The sequence below is a fragment of the Notothenia coriiceps genome, unplaced genomic scaffold, assembly GCF_000735185.1.
Source record: "Notothenia coriiceps isolate Sejong01 unplaced genomic scaffold, NC01 NC01_scaffold00037246, whole genome shotgun sequence".
NCBI lineage: Eukaryota > Metazoa > Chordata > Actinopteri > Perciformes > Nototheniidae > Notothenia > Notothenia coriiceps.
This window is the reverse complement of record NW_011369947.1, coordinates 12,721,427-12,738,876: the sequence shown is the minus strand read 5'-3', so window position 1 is coordinate 12,738,876 and position 17,450 is coordinate 12,721,427.

Sequence of the window (17,450 nt, the reverse complement as noted above, 5' to 3'; positions counted from 1 at the left end):
CCCTTATGTTCCATGTCTCAGCAGTGAAGCAGATCTATAAAACTAAGACCAGACAGGCTTTTTTTTTCTTGAATCCCAGCTGTTACACTGCTGTTTCGCTTTCTGTGGTGGGACAATATTTCCATCCTGAGTTAATACCTGACGTCAGGAAATATATTGCTCCACCACCCGATTTCATGTCGGGAAAAAGTTTGCGTAAGCCACACGAGTCATTCAGGACAGTTTTCAGATTTCAGACAACTTTTTAGATTTTTTGCATTTTCTTCTACAGACTTGAGTATCAGGTTTTGTAAAATGACCGGTTTAATTCCTGTGAAGCCTGCTTACAGAAACCGCTGGACAAAGAGGCGTTTGTCTCCTACCTGGGGTTTTGTCCGGCGAGGCAAAGCTGAGACAGAGGAGGAAACAGGCCCAGGTGTGTATGGCTGACATGGTTTCCCTTCAGCTACACGCATGTAAGACACAGAACTTTCAGACAGCTTTCAATCCATGCTTCCTTTTTCTGTGGCGATGCAAGCGATGTTTTCTTTGTCCTTCTGGTAGGTTTTTTCCTTGGATCTCTCTGGGTGGTTTGGCATCACACACACACAAGGAAAAAGAAAGAGAGGAGCATAATTAGAGGCACATTCCAGATGGACACAGGGAGACACACAGTTTGAACGTGACGGAACATGTGCAGAGGAGAATTCAGGTTTGATCCTCTGCCTTCCCTCTCAAATTCTCCCTTTTCATCACCAAAGAATAAAAATGAGATTTGCAGGTGAAGCCCTCATTCTTCCGCCACACACTCCTTAAACCTGTTAGCCTTTTTCTTCTTATCTCCGTCACACCTATCTGGTATATCTTATCCTCCACATCTTTCGCGTGGCTTGATAGCGTGAAGATAAAGGATACATATTTTCACGGACAATCCATTCTTATCTTTAGGCTATCTTAACTTTCCAAAACAAACGGTTGAACTTGGTAGCATTCATTGAAATGGGACCTGCGTGACCTCTAATAAAGATGTCAATCAGTCCTCATAGATAAGGCAGGCTACTACTGTTTGAGACTGAGAGAATAGGTTTGGGGATGAAGTGTGATGTTCGTTGGCAGGAGGTGAGCCAGGCGTGCAGCCGCTGACAGATTCAGGAATGTGTTTACCTTGGATCCTTCCAGCATTACAGCTGGGCACAATACTCTCTTTAAGGCTTGCACACTACAGGAGCAGAACATTATTTCTGATTAAGTCTTCATTGCTTTTCCGTTGGCTGTAGAAGAAAGGGCAGCACTTGGATTTTATCCAAATATTTCCTTTTGGTAACAGAGCCAATGTGTAGCAACGGCTGAGCATGGCAGCGCTAAAGGAGAAGTGTGTCTTGCTTTGTTGCTTATGTCCTTCAACAAAACATGTTTGCCCATTTTTCTCAAAGAGTTGACAGATAACCTTTGTCCCTTCTGAACAAAAAGACTACACCTTTTGAATCCAGAAAGTTTCAGTTTAGAGTATCGATGCAAAAGTGCACGAAAACACGGATATCAATACATTTCATGACTGACGCCAAAATAAATAGACTTTTCAGGGTCGAATGAGGTGGAGCGAGCGAGGCATGTTTACCTCCCAGAGGACATCTCATTGTTCTTTGTGCTTAACATTTAAGTGCATACAGCAAAAAGTGAAGTGCAGAAGAATAGAATCAAATCTGCCTCTGTGAAATACAATCTTCTGAATTTATATCACAATTAGACACTAAGTATAACTCTTTTAGTTTTACCTCATTAATACCAGATTTTTCAAACCTTACATTAAAATGGATAAATCACATTTGTTTTAAAACACCAAGTCAATCAACTGTTCACTTGTGCTTCCTCCCATACATCTAATCATACCTTAAAATCTTCTCTGTCGCTATTATTGATATTTTTATTAGACATAATTGAAACACCTCGGTGCACTCACATCTTACTTTAAAATCAATGTTCAATCTGCTGCCTCTAAATCGACAGTGACACATTATTCTCGTTTAATAACACTGATTAATCATTAAGACATTAACAATAACTCTTTGATCCCTGGTGCTGTTATCTAAACTCTCTGTGATTGATATTACTATAAAAATCAATGCAGCATGCACAGACCAATATATAGAACAAAGTGAAATGAAATGAGTCAATACACGCTTTGCAGTGACACACGTTGCTCACAGTAACTCTATTTAACATCTTATTCTGTATTAAAAACAAGTGTATTAGTTAATAAGGCGGTGAGAATAACTAGCTGCCTCGAAAACACGTTTTAGTCCTTCAACTAATTCTGCTTTCCACCCCACATGGCTTTGAACGACGCTGCATTTCATCAACATGCGTTTAAAATGTACAAAATATTTTATATATTTATAAAAAAATGTTAACACTCAAAGAACATTCTCAATAACAGAGATAAGAGAATAAATGCTGCAAGCTTAAAGGATATCATAATAAAGTCCACAATTGAACTTAAACTAAACCTACTTTCTCTAACCAACACAACCGTTCAGCTGCTCTTGAAGCATCTGTCATCAAAGCTCCACTTATTAAAGTTTGTGGCTAACCAGCTCAATACTTTTCTTTGCATCTCCAGAGCTTCATCATCACCACTTAAAACTGCATCTAAAAACGTTGTGAATAACCTTATTTTATCTGCTGACTCAGAAATTATGAGTTTGAGTTCTTTTTGACCTTGACCTGCTCTCTTAGTTGGTATCTTTCTTTAATAAAAGTAGTTTTCCTGAAATAGCATTGTATATATTGAATAAGTGAAAAGCAATAACTTACAGGAGCTCCTGGATATCCTCAGTGAAACCTCTCCTGAAGTCTTCCAAAAGCCAACTTTGTATAGACCTGATATATCTCCCACAGTTTCTACAGGACTAAAATCAGTTCCATCTGTCAGTGACGTGCCGGGAGGGAAATGTAAGTGAAAGCTGAAAAAACACTTTAAAGTGACTCAGCAGCAGCAGCTCCGCTTCAGATGAAAACAAATGAGGAAGAGGATCCGAGCCTGTTGCTCCCTCAGCCTGACTGGATCAACAGGTTATTTAGAGAATAGGCAGCACACACACACACACACTCCTACACACTTCACCACACACATCACCTCTACGTAGGGAGGTCGCTCGTCACACACACACACCCTCTGAATGGGTGGAGTTTGGTTCTGATTGGCAAACACACACACACACACACACACACGACCCCTCTATAGAGGTCAGGGTTTGCGCGGCAGCTCCATCAAATGTCAGTGGGGTTTGCTTTCAAAGAGCAGAGCTGTTGACCATGTGCTGTACTGTATGACAAACGGCCATCAATGCTGAAACCATAGCTCTAACATCAGGAGATCAGATGTTGGATTTTGATCATTTTACTTTGTCATCATTTGGTACATGAAAAGTGAAACAATCCCAGCTGCAGATGAGTAATATCATCTGGGAAATGAACAGGGAAGTTACGCATACCTGGGACATGAGTCAAACCAGTCCGACCTCAGTGTTGGGAGTTACAATAAGTATCAGACAGAGGGAGGGACTTTACCCTCTTATCTCTTAACGCATAATTATGACAATCTCGGATAAGACGTAATAGTGGCGCTGTATTCTTAACAATCAAACGCACAAACATAACGATTGTTTTCACTGTGGTTCTGCAGTGTATGCATTTAAGAAATCAATGGACCAACCAGAACAAGGCCTGTTTAACAACCATGCCGAGCTGACATTAGTTGGGAAATAATTACATGTGAATTTGGTAAGAAATATACAGAATATAACAAAAAATCCCATAAATGTTTCATCTAGATTAACCTATATTCTTTATATTTTATGTCTTCTTAAATCAAATCAAAAATAATTGTTGTTCTATGACACTTCTACAATTAAAGGAATACTTTACTGGTCATAAAAGAAAACACACTTTACAATATGCTACACAATGTTGTGAGTATTTACTAAAGAACAAGTGTGACAATGCTCTATAATTTAAGATTAAACTTGTGGTTTAATATAGTTGTATTTCATATTACCAACATTAGGTATTCAAGCAGCTAACCAATGATTAAAGCATTGAATACAACATATTAAACAGGTGTTTTATAAGACAGAGCAGAGTTCATTTACTCCTGATTTCGATCTGATTATTGGGAAGATATGTGAATAATAAGTTTAATATTTACTTTGGTAACTATGGAGCAATAGATTCAATCATAATTCCGATTAACTCAACCTCCTTTCCTGGAAGTTTTTCAAGTAGATAATTAACTCTTAACTCTGAACGGTTTCTGGAACAACTTTTCAAAAGCAATTCTCCATCTAAATGTCTTTGTTTTAGCCGGCCTTGAGTTGTTTGATTTCTCATTTTACCTCAGTGATGTAGATGTGTGCTTCAGGGCGCTGTGATGTCACTGATGGGTGCGCTGGCAGTTACTCCGTTTCAACCAGAGAGGGCAGACCCACCATGCTTACACTGTGGTATTGAGTTAAAGTTATTACATATTCGTAGTTTGTATTGATCTTAACACATCGCGTTTTGGGTGCCTTGTGATCATAACGTTGTAAAATAAGCAAATATGTATCACAAATATTCAACAGCCCTGATGGTGCAACAGTTTAAACTGCAAGGGATTTAATTCCCCAATGCCAAAAACCACATTAAACACCTACATTTGCATTGGTGTGTTCGACTTTGCAAGCGTGTGTGTGTGTGTGTGTGTGTGTGTGTGTGTGTGTGTGTGTGTGTGTGTGTGTGTGTGTGTGTGTGTGTGTGTGTGTGTGTGTGTGTGTGTGTGTGTGTGTGTGTGTGTGTGTGTGTGTGTTATTGTTATGTCTTCCAGAGGTGTAAACTGAGGAAGTGGTGAGGCTGGATTAGATGCAGCTCGCTTCACTCCAGTTGAGATTAAATCTGGGCCGATTTTCATGCATAAATAACCTCTACATACACACAAACACACACACACACAATGTGGAGGTGTGCGCATACTTTATATAATCCATAAAATTACACCAGGTGCCGGTTTTTTCATTGTCCCGCTGAGAAAATCCTGATTACTGATGATGGATGTGTGTGCGACTGTTAGTAGGTTAGTGAAAGATTTCTGTGGCGGTGGATAAGAGGATTAGGGTGGAATTAGTGTCATTCCTCTATCACCGCGAGGAATAGATTCATATCGATTTTAATCAGAGATAGAAAGATCCACAAAAACGCCGACAACGCAGATAGAGACAGACGGACAGAGCGAGAGGAATGAAACCGGAGGGAAAGAGTCGCGGAGTTCATCGCAGCCGGGATGTTGAGCTGGAGGCTGAGAGCCTGCAGAGATACATGCATGTAGTTACATATGCATGCATTTAGGATACATTTCCCTCATGTATTCGGCTTGTTTTGAAGTCTTCTCATCGTTCGGCAGCTCTCCGGTTGAGGATACTTCCTGCTGCAGTGGGATGTTTGACCCTGACCTCCAGCGTTAGTCTCCAGGGAGGTGCGTGTGGATGGAGGAGATGCTGGCCTCTTGTTCATGGTGGCGGGGAAACCTATGAAACATGAAGCTGGACGTACTAACTTGCCTCGCTCTGGCAGCCGCAAGCCTTGTTTCCATGGTGAGAGCGGGTCGCAACTCTGGACGCAGGAAGAACAAGGAGGTCTTCCTCGGGGAGAACAGCAAGTTCAAATTCGGAGGGTAAGACACAAATCCCACACGTTTCCTCACTTTCTGAGTCAGACACGCATATGATTAGTTTTGTAATTTGTATGCGTCTTACACCTTCATTTTGTTGGTCACTAGGGGGCAGCACAACGAGCTGTTTACCTAACACTGACATATTATCCCCTCAGAAACATGATATCTCTTTCTTCTTCTGTTTGTAAAAAAAATGATTGATTTCATAAAAACAATTTCAACTGTCACAAAAACGAATTCCCCAAAGGATAAATAAAATCATCTGATTATGATTTGAATATAAGCACACTTTTGTATATCCATGTAAGGAACGTCCAACAGTTCGGGAACGACATTTGTGTCAGCCAGCGTAGTAATTGAACAATGTTACACAATTTACATTTTCAAGATTCTGAAGTTGTGTCTTATTCTAAACACCTTTGTAGTTTAGCATTAGCTATTAGCAGCCAAATGAGTGCGTGCCCACAGTGTATTAGTGAACAGCATATTCTGTGGTTTGGCAGGAAGCTGTGATTTCTAACGAATGTGCCACCAGGTTCCCATGGTTTGTTTACTTTCACTTCCCCGTTTCACATAAAAACCACAAATGAAATAAAACACTTCTAGTTGGATTTATTTTTATTTTAAGAAGTGACCTTATTCTTTGAATTCGAAAATGGTATTGCTCACAGCAGCGGAAAACCTTCTGCAAGTTTAAAATAATCAATCATTCAGCCAAGAGTGTGCTCCTGAAACACGTTTTATTTATCTAACAGGATAAAAAAGCACTTTCCTGGCGCTCCTGTTGGAAAGAAGGAATGAATGCAGCTTCTGTTCTTTCAGGAGTTGTGTGAATGAATAATATCAGCGATCTGATTTCAAGCTAAATCTGTGTGTGTGTATTTGTGTGTGGGTGTCAAGTTGTTTGACTTTCAAAATGTCCAAAAGCTTTTATTTATTTTCCGATTGTGCACCGACCTTTGTACTGCACTTGTGTGTATGTTTACCCTTTTTAAAAGCAAACACACACACACACACACACACACACACACACACACACACACACACACACACACACACACACACACACACACACACACAGCTCAAGGCTGAGAGGCAGTCCGTAATTACACCTTTTGCATCCTGAATGTCGTCTCGTCGGGGTTTCCCCAGTTGAATGTCAGACATATGTAGAATTGTACGTTGTATTTAGGTCAACACTGTGTTTATTTTATGATGTCTGAGGATGTCATCACTTAAAAACACAGTCGATGTGAACTTTGCATTTCTTGCCATACAGTTACGAGAACACATGCTGTGATGTCACTTTTAGATCTTGCTCCAAGGCTTGTTCATGACCTTTTTATAAGGAGTTTGAAGTCTACTTCCTCTGTCGTTCCATCCTTGAACGGAGACAGATGTTCCCATCTCCTGTGATATACAACCACCTGTTATTATTTAACACACAGTACACACAAAGGTGACGTGATAACTAAACTATCTCCATGGCTCCAAGTCTAAGAAGTGTAAGAAAGTTGACATTGGGATAAGATGACTTCTATTTAAATTACTAAAATGTCACCTGAGACTTTTATTATATCAAATAAATCAATAAATGATAATTACTCGTGCATCCTGAAGGTTATTGAAGAAAGGACTGTGTAAAGGTCTTCTTATCTGCATCACAGTGTTATTCTCCCAGCAGCTGCTTTTATGTGTCCTGAAATTGTTTTGGAAAATAATGAAACGCTTTAAAACACACGTGTCCATGTTCACGGAGCGTACCACGCCTTTGATTAAGGTTGTTGGCAGGATGAGAGCAAGGTGCAGGGCGGGAGAGGGGACGAAGACACGAACCACAAACTGTATTTTCTCTCATCATAACATGTAATGACAGCTTCAATAACCCAGGTAATCACTAAACACAGGTGTGTGTGTGTGTGTGTGTGTGTGTGTGTGTGTGTGTGTGTGTGAGAGTCAGCAGGGTGGGGGGGGTTTGTTTGTATTAATCTGGATTATATTCAGGTCTGGAGCAGATGGAGGGGTGGGAAACACACTGACGTCGGCAATGAAGATCCTCAGTATCAAACACTCAACAATAGCTGCATTCAGACCTTTATATATATATTCTATGGTTCAGACACACATTTTCATACGGAATGAAAAACATTTCCTTATGTTAAAATAATATCGGTGTGTATTTACATAAAGATCTTTTTATTCACCCACAAAGGGAAGTTTGGAGGCTTTTTTACATTTTTGAGAGGGATATTGAAATTAAAGATATCTGATGGTTGGGTTGACTTTGCAGAAATGCATTGAATAAATTACATCTACTGTAAACAATGTCATTGGGTTCAATTGTTACCCAAAATATAAACTTTACACTTTTTGGAAATAGTCTTGTTTTAGACCTGATTTTCATATTTATCTTTCTTTCTTGCTGTTTAAACAATCTTGGCCTCTAAAAATGTAATGATGTACCTCTTAGTGATTTACCAAACAGGGACCTTTTCTTGCTTGTAATTAATTAGCAGGTAAATATATATTTTTCTGTCATAATACTTTCACACAGATCGTGAATATGCAGTAAATAGAGACGCAGGTGAGTTTTTCCACCCGGTATAAAAGCATCAACCAATCACATGCTGATCTGACGTCCTCCAGTAGTTAGTCAAGGCTTATGCGTTGCAGCTAAGGATTATAAAAGTAATAGTTTAATCTTAGAAAGAAACCTAACCAATCCTTTCAGCCTTGACACGGCAGTGCTTGAGTAAATGTCTCTCTTTGTGTCCATGGTGTCTCCTCTATTTGTTTGTTTGGTGTCCTGCATGTGGTCCTGTCTGTCCTTCAGGGTGAAGACAACAGGAGCACCGCTGTCTGTCCCATGGCCCTGCGGCATTTCCACTTACCGTCACTTCACACAGAAGGAAAATCATAGTTTTTTTCTGATTCAGATAAGCCGTGTGTGTGTGTGTGTGTGTGTGTGTGTGTGTGTGTGTGTGTGTGTGTGTGTGTGTGTGTGTGTGTGTGTGTGTGTGTGTGTGTGTGTGTGTGTGTGTGTGGAATTAAAACCAGATCCCTCCAGGAACCAGAGTCCTGAAATACAGTGTGACATTTTTGTTACTTCTTGTTGGTTGTATTTCTATATTGAGTTAAACCTTAAAGGAAGTCTGTAAACTTAAATGAATCCCTACAAACTTTACATCCGTCTCGATCTTTATAGTCAGACCATGAGGCCGAATGCTTTTTAAAGATTTTCTGGCACGTCTTTTGTTGTTGTTCCAAAACATTTGTTATTCTCCACTGTGTGACTTCATCTGCCCCAGTTTTTGGTAACAACCCTTCCGTTTTACTGAAAAATTAGATTACATTCCAAAGACTGAATTCATGTAAAACATTATGGTCTTCTGACACAGTTTTATCTATTAAATCCATTACAACAATCCATAACATTTGGGTCAGAAATATTTTCTATTTTTTACTTCCAAAGTTTTTTTGGAAATTGTCGCAAATAACGTCACATACTTTTGTTTTTTACAGTAATATATATTTTATAATATTTTTTATTTATATATATATTTAAAAAATAGAAAGATTAAATTTATATTTTTTGCCGTAAAAAGTGTCAAACCCAAGAGAAAGTTAGGAAAAAAGATATTACATTTTCAAATTTGAGTCTTTCTTGCTCAAACTCCAAAAAACATCTCCCATGATGCAACTGTGACCTTGAAAATGTTTATTTTGTCCAAACCTCAATATTATTTAAAGAAACACACATTTGTAAAACTGGAACCGTGACATGTTTTTTTCTGAAAACAAGTCAACAACAAAGCAAAAACATCCTGTTTCAAAGACACACATCATTTGTAGTAAGTGTGCTTTAACCACTGGTGTGGTTCTCCGAGTGTGTGTTGGATGAGAAGCTACAGATACTTTCAGAGCAGAGCTTTGATTACATTACTTGTGTGAGGCGAGGCATTCAGTTGCACGCATGGCTGCTCAGAGTCGGTATGGATGTGTAGGAGTCTGACATTGATGTTCCCCAGAGAATCACCTCTAAATCCCCCTCCACCTCTCACCTTTCCCCTCCTTTGATTGTCAGCCATGGAGGGTTAAATTAAAAACACTTGCGAGAGAGCCGGCACATCCTGCAGCCTCAAAGCTGCATTATGCCGCTTACAGCTGCAGGAATTGATCCATCTGCGGGCGTTGTGTTCGGGGATTAAAAGCTGGGCACACAAATATGTTCGGGACAAAAACGACAAGACCCTAAAGCTGCTCTGGGCACAATTTGTATGGTTGTCGGGGAGGATCTGCATCTGTTGTTTCAACATCTTGAACATACAGATATAAATCCAGAGCTGGATTAAGTAGCAGAGCAATCTGTGCAACATACACTGAACTTTTGTCCCCATTTATGGCCATGCACCTTGTGTTCAGGTCATCCAGAGTGCACCTCTCTTCAACTGCACTGACAAGAGAGAGTTAGCAGAATCATTTCAATGACACATAACAAACATAGAGTCGGGCTGTCAATCACTAATGAGGTTGCCTGCAGGAAGAAAGGTGACCACCTGAGCCTGTTTACTTGTTTTCAACGTCAGCGAAACAGGCTGAACAGGAACAAACGCACCCAACTTCACCTCCAGTTCAAACAATGAATCTATTTTATTTGTACATATGAGGGATATGAGATATCTTATCTCTCAGAAAATGTGAGCGTAGTTTCTTATGCAACCATAGTTCAAATTACAGGGATGCTACGTGGAGCTCTTTTGCTGCATATTTCCCTCTATGCTATGGATCCTGAAATAAATGAAAGTACCGTAAAGGCTTTTATTTACATAATGTGTTAATTTGCACGTAGATTGTTTTTCTTTAGGGCCAATTTCGACATCGCATGTATTTGTCCTTTGAGAAGAAGGTGGTGCTGCCTATAGACCTCGCTGAACACATTTCTGATCCTGAAACGCCTCCATTGGACTGCAGCATAGTGACATCAATATATAACACTATTGGTGGGGAACTCAATTCAAACAGACATTTTGCAGCGTGTATTCAAGATCATGAGAGTTCACGCAACTGTCATAATGGTTCCCCCGACGGCCCCGAGCAGAAGATAAGACTCACAGGCTTGTCGTGTTATTATGACAGAAAGATAGTATTTTCTCAATTAGAGTAACATTTCATTCAGTCACATCCCAAGGTTCCCTCCAGACTTTCTGAAATGCCTCCATTGGACTCCTTTGTTGACTTCAGTAACATAGTTATTGGCTTGCGCTCCAACGCATTGTACGTGATAGGCTAAGGGGCGGGACATCTCTAAGCAGTTGACCAACCACAGCAGAGCAGGCCAGCTAACCAATCAGAGCAGACTGGGCTCTGGTTTCAGACAGAGGGGGAAAAGAGGTGCTGCAGCACAGGCAGTATGAGAGGTATAAAGAGCTTTTTGAACATTAAAGCATGGAGACATGTCCCAGTAGAGACAATACATACTGATATGAACCTGGAAAGGAACATAATGTGGCCCCTTTAATTGTAATGTCTACCAGCTTTGAAATGTGTTCAACTTTGTAAATGTTTTCACCATGTCTCTGCATGAACCGCCTGAAACATGCCGTGTCTGGGTGTGACATGTGAAAAGGAATGCAGTAAAGAGGAGAACGGAAGAGTGAGTGACCTTCTGTTTCAGGTTGTTCCCACTAAAAAGCCCTCGTTGTCGAGGTTACGCTTATAATGTTGAGTCTGCACCACCGGTGGCTTTTTTAACGAGTCATGCCCGGACAAAGCCGCGCCGCTGCAGAGGCTTTGTGGTCCTGGCTGTCAAATGAACTTCATTAAATAAAGTGTTTATTGAGCTGCCGGCCTGCTAACATTCAGGTGGAATTAACACAATTTATGTCCACAAAAAGCACACGGACAGTTTCGAGCACATAATCTTTTTTTTTTGGGGCCTAGGGGTGAAAATAAAAATGTAATCCGGTAAACCACGTCCAGACAGAGGTCACAGACCAAACCAGAGTGTGTGTGAGACTGCATGTGTGTGTACACATGGTTTTGGTTATTTGCAGGTCAAAATGCTTTTTCCAAAAAAGGGAGTTCAAAAGCACAGCGACTTCTGTAGCTTGACAAAATGTAAAGAATAGATGTGTCATCTATTGACATCTAAGACTGAATCAGATTTAAGCTGACAATAAATATCAAAGAAAAAACTCTAATAAAAAACTAAAATATGAGGCAAAATACCATACAGGCTTATATGTATTTCTTATTTGTAACTGACACCAACTAATTTAACTAAATGTGCATTATGATATTCTACATAGTGACAATAATCATATGTGGGGTCATTTAGATGCCGGGTAATACAATAAATAATAACAGAATTATGATGTTAATATGTATTTTTGTGATACCGACACATTTCCTGTGTGCAGGCAATTCTCAAAAATGAGTCATGAACATGATAACAAAAAATGTTGGGTATATATTTTTGCTTTTATTTTTTTCACACGTGATTCCAAATTATTTTCTTAAAATAATGTGTTAAGCCAAGTTTCACAAAAGTCTTAAACATGATATTAATATTAATAATAGTAATACATTTTATTTCAAAGCGCCTTTCAAAGCACACAATGACACATCACAATGACATAGTTTGGAAACATTAACAACAATTCACTCAATATTCTCCCCCCTTCTTGATCCCCCCGTCCCTCAGCTCCTTCCTCCCTTGCTGACTACTTCGAGAAGAAGATAAATGACACCACCTGTTCATCTACCTCACCCCCTTCTTACTTCTTTATCCCCCCTCCCTCCAAAAAAGATTCTTTAATGCCACTTTCTAGTTCAAACTGACAATTTTGATCCTGAAAATGTCAGAAATGGATTCAGCATCCTCAATAACGCCCAAACCACTCCAAAATTATCAAAATCAGCCAAGTCACTTTTAACATATGCAAGTTAGCATAGATGGCAGTTTCTATGCCCTACCGGACATGTCTACGTTTTCACAACGGGGTTCACTATGCTGGCAAGACAATTACATGAAAAAGAAAATAATTACCAACTTAAGAAAGTACATTTTTTTGACATTACCAAATTAAGAAAATTGGTAAGTTCGGGAAAAACCCGGAGCTCCCGGTGTTAACCCTTTCCTGACACTAATAGCTAAAGATGAGGACCTGCTCTTATTTGCTGCCTCGTCTCCTTGCCTCCCGGGCTCTCCTCTTCACTCCCTTTGTGATCTCTCGGAGGTCTTCCAGAAGGTTCTCCCCCTCCTGTGTCGTGGCGCTGTTTCCGGCTCTCAGGGAATCGTACAAACCGAGCATGTCTGTCAGAGTTTTGATCTGATCTTGCTGCTCTTGATTCTGGCTTTGGAGAGTCCTGGTTTCTTCCTGAACGGCGCTGATCTTCTCCCGCAGAGTGTGTTCGCATCCGCACTTTCTCTGCACGTCGTTCAGATGTTTGCGCAGATTGTTATTCTGCTTTGAGGCTACTTTTTTGAATGCCTTCATCGATTTGTACTGAGCTTCAAACTCATCCTGACTTTTGAGCTTGTCTTGAAAAAACGTGATGTCCTCCGCTGTCTTTTCAATCTCTGTCTGCAGGTTGTCCCTCAGCCCCTTCTGAATTGTGTATTTTTGCTGCCAATCAGATTGACTTAGACATTTTTCCTGGACTTCAGCGAGAGTTGTACTCAGCGCGCTTTTCTCTGCCTGGAGGGGTTCCTCAGCGGCTTCAAGGTGTTCAAACTCTCCCTTAAAGTGTAGTCTCATCCTGATCTGCTCGTTGACGTCATTGATGCTCTGTTGCAAAGATACATTTCCCCCCTGCAGTACATCCACACGGTCGGATGCTTCTCTGTGCAAGGCCTCCAAGATCTTAAGACCCTCTTGCTGTTTGTTAAGATCCTGGAGTTGTTGTTGCAGGGTGTCTTTCTCGCTGCTCAAGGCATCTATAGATGTTCTCATCGCCTCGTATTTTTCGCGCACGCCTTGTTTATTTTGGACTGCTTTGGTCAAATCCTCAATCCTATTCTGCAACAGGTTATTCTTTTGCGAGAAGGCCTTTTTCTGAACTAGTTGTTCCTTACAAGACTCTTCTAAATCTTCCAAAACCTGGAGCTTCTCTTTGAGCGTTGAGGCTTCCTGTTGCAGGGTGTCATTTTGAAGACACATGGCTTGTTTTGATTTTTTCATTTCGTCCAATTTCTCCTGTGCTGCATTTTCCTTTTGAAGCTCTTGGCATAACTCTTTGATATTTTCTCTCAAAGCCTCATTTTGCTGGAGGATGGAGTCGGTCTCAGCTTTGGCGAGAGTGTATGATTCCTTCAAACCTTCCACTCGCAGAAGCCTCTTTTCAAGCCGGACCTTTTCTCTCTGTAAGGCCTCATTTTGACGGCGCTCTTCTTTCTTTGAGGCGTTCATTCTGTCCAGCATCTCTTGGATTACGATCTCATTCTCAAGCTCGTTGTGCATTTTCTCAATGTCCTGTCGCAAAGTATGGTTCTGCAGGCAGATCCCCTGTTTCTCTGCCTTTGCTTTGTGGTATTTGTCATCCAGGACCTTGAAAATAGTTTGTCTTTTCTTAAGTTGAAAAAGTTCTTTTCTCAGGACGTTATTTTCAAATTGAGTTTCCGCTGTTACCCGTATTAGTGTTTTTTTGGTTTCCTCCGAAGCATTAGAATTGATAAGAGCTGCCTGCATCCCTTCAATTTCTTTTTGGAGCTGTGTTTGCCCCGCTAATTCAGCTTGCTGTTGTGCTTTCATCACGTCGATTTCCTCCAGCTGTTTTTGCAGGGCAACGCTTTTTACACTTAGTTTTTCACGTAGAGCGTGCATTGAGGCAGTTTGCTCCAAGGTCTTTTTAAACTGGACTTCAACATCGCTGTTATTTAAGATCCTTTCTCTGAGCGACTTGACCTCTTTCTGAATGAAAGCTAATCTTTGCCTTGCAGTTTGATCCGCTGCCTGCATGCTGTCATATCTCTCCCCCAAAGACTGAAAGCTGTTCAACTTGTTCTTTATGCTGTTAGCTTCAAGATGGCAGGACTTTAACTTTCCGTTGATAGCTTCTAGCGCCTTACTCATGTTATCGTAGTCGCTATTGGTTTCCCATACATCCGAGCAGGAGGCCATGCTTTCTGAAGAAGACATCGTAAGATAGACAGTATGCTGGAATCTTGATGGGGAAAAAGGGTATTTTTTGGTCCTAAATTCGAGCTGTGTTGTACGTGTCGACCGATCGCCAAGTCTGTGTGGAGTGAAAAGGATCATTAGTTTTAGTCCTACTTGTAAACTCTGGTTGGAATGTCGAAGGGGATTTAAAAGCCAATGGCGCGATGACATCACTCAAGGTTCTAGAATACGATTGGCTGTTATGAGGTGTTACCGTGGCAACATTACATTACATTCCATTGCATTTAGCTGACACTTTTATCCAAAGCGACTTACAATAAGTACATTCGACCGGGAAGATACAACCTTGAAGAAAACAGAATCAACAGTGAAGTGGCCTTTTGGGTGTGTCAAGGCAATGCTTAGAAAAATTAAAGATGGCTGCGAACAAAATATTTAGCTTTTCCATTCTTAATATTCATGGGATTGAATGTCGCAAACGGCCATAACAGGTTTTACTTGTATAAACAATCAGCAGTTCAAGGAATTTTCTTATTTCTTCTTAAATTAATAAAAGAAAAACGACTTTTTTAACATACATGTCTTTCTTTTGTTTCCTACTCCAGTAATATTCTTACAAACCCTTTGAATGAGCTTCAAATCTTCAGGACTTCTGGCTGTTGGCCTGACAAAGAACCGTCTCTCATGAAGTCCCAAACAAGTGCATAACTCGGTTTTTTTTCTTTAGGTTTTTTTTGTTTAGATTATTTTTAATGTTATGGTTTTACGCTTAGATGTGCTTGTTTATAATAGTGTCTGTTTTGTTAATTAAAAAGGGCTTGATAAATTAATCTGGCTTTAAATAAAGTTTTTAGATATATAGTATTATGTTAACTATATGTGCATTAACATAATTGTATTTCAATGTGTAGTCAGGACCTTGCTTTACATTAAAGGTCCCATGTCATGCTTTTCTGGTTATTACCCGTCCCCTTGTGTGTTATGTAGCTTTTTCTGCATGTAAACGTTCTACAGAGTCACAAACCCTCAAAGTACACCCTGTAGCGAGTAAAACTCTAACACAGAAAATACCTGTCTGCTGCCCCAGAACGCCTCGTTGGAGATTTTTCATTTTCCATTGTTTGCATCTTGGGTATAGTTACGTTTGGACCAATCCGCGGACTTCCTCACACACACACACTTGGCAGGACTTTGCGAGGCTCGCTGCTGCTTAGGAGCGGAACACTGTGAGCAGGCTCACTGGTGTGGGGTCGGCCAGACATCGCGGAACTCAGCCTGGGCACACACACAAACTCCCAGCCAGGCTGCGGTTGTGTGTGTGTGTTTCAGGCTGGGTTTCGCTGTGTCTCGCTGTCTTGCTGACGGCCACTGGGCTCACAGGGAGGGGGGGGGGGGGGCAGGAGCTCCAACAAGCCGTTTAGGACAGAGAGTGAATACACATACTATACAGAGATGCTGTATGAGAAACCAATGTGAGTTTGGAAAATTGCACATCAGAAATCTATTCTAGTAGACCTCAACAATGGAATTATGATCAGTAGAAATGGCCATGACATGGGACCTTTAAAATAGTCTATCAAAAGGCCTACAGTTCCCTCTTCTAACACAGTTTAACTTATACATCTTGACATATTTCAGCTATAAATCACCAAAACGGCATACAGTGAGGGGTGAAAGTTCACAACGTCAGAGGTAATAACAGAGCTGTTAGCTGACAGTTGTGATTCCTCTGGTGCATTCCTCTCGTTCTTTCACTTTTAACATCAATTCTAAAGAACATGCTACAGAGAGAAATGTTTATGGGCTTAGGAAAAAATCCTTGCCGAAGCTTGTGGTGAAGTCAGGAAGGATCTCTTTAGTCTGCAGGCCGCAACCGGGAAAAAATCCTTAAGTAAGCAGGGTATATTTTCCGTAAAAAAAAAAGGCCACATCATTGCAGCACAGCTGGTTTCAGGCTCTACAAATGTCCTTTAATAACTTCATCCCAAACTTTGCCAAATCATGATTGCATTGTGGTGGAGCAGCAAGCCTTTTTTTGGGGGGTTAGTGCTATTTGGTTATTTCTGCTCTGTTTGTGTGCAATTATCAGGTTGTTCAGTTTTAAACGAGGCCTGTCTCTGCTAATGAGGCGGATGGAGTGTGGGAGTGTGGAGGATAGATGTTGATATCTGCGGTGTGCTGGTGGTGAAGGATGTTGCTACCAGTGTTTGAACAAAATAAGGTTTCGAGGGCCAAGTAAGGCTGTGACAGAAGCTGCTGGTGGACATGCTGATATTGGACATGCTGATATTTGTCTTGCACCGAAATCGTGTTTCATCCAATGTTTTGGTTTAAAAAAAGCCTCTGAAACAACTTGTAAATCAACATGGTGTATCACTGGGAAACTAAAAAGGACATATTTTGCTCATTTTCAGGTTCATATCTGTATATTGTGCCTCTGCTGTGACACTTTTACATTTTAAAATGTTCAAAAAGCTCTATATTTTTCTCGTATTGCCTGTCCAATCACGTGCAATGTGTTGGAGCGCAAGCCAATTAGAAAGTTACTGAAGTAAACAAAGAAGTCCAATGGAGGCATTTGGGGTTTTTAGACTCAGCTGACAATTTACATGCACAAAAACCTATATAACACACTTGGGAAA